Source organism: Suricata suricatta, chromosome 8 (genome assembly GCF_006229205.1).
Source record: "Suricata suricatta isolate VVHF042 chromosome 8, meerkat_22Aug2017_6uvM2_HiC, whole genome shotgun sequence".
NCBI classification, from domain to species: domain Eukaryota; kingdom Metazoa; phylum Chordata; class Mammalia; order Carnivora; family Herpestidae; genus Suricata; species Suricata suricatta.
This window is the reverse complement of record NC_043707.1, coordinates 111,811,643-111,813,643: the sequence shown is the minus strand read 5'-3', so window position 1 is coordinate 111,813,643 and position 2,001 is coordinate 111,811,643.

Genomic DNA, 2,001 nt, shown 5'->3' with positions numbered 1-2,001 from the left:
TCCGCTGCCCTGCGCTGAGCCTCACCATCATCCGTTTCCACATAGAGGCGGAGCCCCAGGTCCTTGTTCCGACTCAACAACCAGCGGTCACTGGCTGCCGTCACGTCCAACACCAGCCAGCCCTCGTCCCCAGCTCGGAGCGTCTGAAGATCCAAAAAGAACAAGTCAGACTCCCTGTGGACACGAAAGAACAATTAACCGAGGGCTGGCACAGCTGCCGCTGTGCTTCTAGCGCCCGCCTGCGGAACGTGAGTGGGGCGCCCGCCTTGCCTGGCTCAGGCTGGGCACCTCACTGCCTCATCTCACTGCATCTACCCCACAAAGGTGTTATTGCGCCCACATGACGAGGGATGTGGAGACTGAGGCTCGGGAGCTCAGTGACCCGCCCAAGGTTGTAGCCAGGATGGCCAGGGGGGACTTGCAGCAGGACTGGCTCTGGGTCTCTCCCCACAGTGACATGAGGCCTCGGGCCAAGTATCTTTCTGTCTCTGAGGGTGTGCTCCCCAGGGAAGCTCCCCTTCTGTCCCCTGGGACATGTCCCCTCCAGGGCTGGGCCAGACACCCTGAGAGAGGCTGGACCAGGAGGCGGGGCATGGGGTAGGCACCTGTTGGACTGCTCCCTGACCACCTCGAACATGCTGACGTGCAGGGTCCCGTTGAGCAGGTGGGTGCTGGCCAGCTTGTAAATCCGGAACTCGGCAGCTGTGACCGCCTCGCCCTCTGGGATCTGGGTCAGGTCAAAGCGGAACTCCTTCCAGTGGGGCTCCTGGTGGCCCAGGGTACGGTCACGCTCCACTGCAAGACAGAGCGCGGCCGGCGGTCACTTGTGTTCTGGGCTCCGGCTGGGGGTGAGCAGAGGTGGGTGGGAGCTGGGGGCTGAGGTAGCCAGGGTGGGGACGGCTCAGTTGGGCCATGTGGTGAGGTTCTGCAGAGGACCCAGCACAGCAGGTCAACAAGGGCAGCCTCCATTCCTGGCCCCTGAGCCTCAAACCCAGCCTGCCCTGCCCATTCCCTGCTGGGGCTGGGACCCAAGGATGAAGCAGAGGCCAGGTCCCTCCTCTGGTAAGACAGACATCAGAGCCAAGGCAGAAAAAGGACATGTAGGGGTGCAGCGACATAACTGAGTACATTTCTGAGGCCGGGGCTGTCCGGAGTCTGCCGATGCATGGGAGCCTGGGGGAGGGGGAGTGTTTGCAGCTGACACTGGGGCTGGGCCTCGAGGGGTGAGAGAGGATTTGCCACCATGTCAAGAGATAAGGACACTGCAGAGGAAGGGGCCAGCCTGAGCAAAGCCTGAGCCTGAGGCTGAGGTGCCAGCAGGGAAAACAACAGTCATAAAACACAGCAAAGGGTGAAATGATGGCAGGTCCTGTTTGGGGACAAGGGAAGGAGGAAGGAGTGCCAGAGGGAGACTTGGAAAGGAACAAGGGGCAGCAAGGTAGGAGTGACAGCTCCTGGGGAGACCTGGTCAGGTCCTGGGGAAGCTGGATGGTCCCATGGTGTAGTGCGATCTGAGCAGGCTTCCTGGAGGAGGTGACATCTGTACTGGCCTTGAAGGATGGGACAGAGTCTCGTCAAGTAGAAAAGGAGGTGGGGAGGCATTCTAGGCAGAGGGGACCCCAGAAGCCCTGGTGTGGGGTGCCAGGGTACCCAGTGTGGGGGACGGGCCTTGAGTGGCTGTGGTCTGACTGTGCAGGGCTGGAATTCTGCCCTAGGAGCGTGGGCTGTGCCTCAGGCCGGTGGGTTCAGGGTTCTGGGCAGCAGGGGCATAGTGTGGTTTGGGGTGGGGAGGAAGGAATGCGTGGAGGGGCAGGGGAAGCGCAAGCTGGAAGGGAGGCAGGGCGGCCGGGTCGTGGGGCTGGTCTGTCTGGGCCACATCCCAAATCCCAAATCCCACATCCCCCGCTGCCCGGAAGTGCCCAGGACAGTATATTTAGTGCTGTCTTTCTTTAGCCTCCTGTCACTTTCAAACACCACAAATCTGTGTTTCCGGAAAGCAGG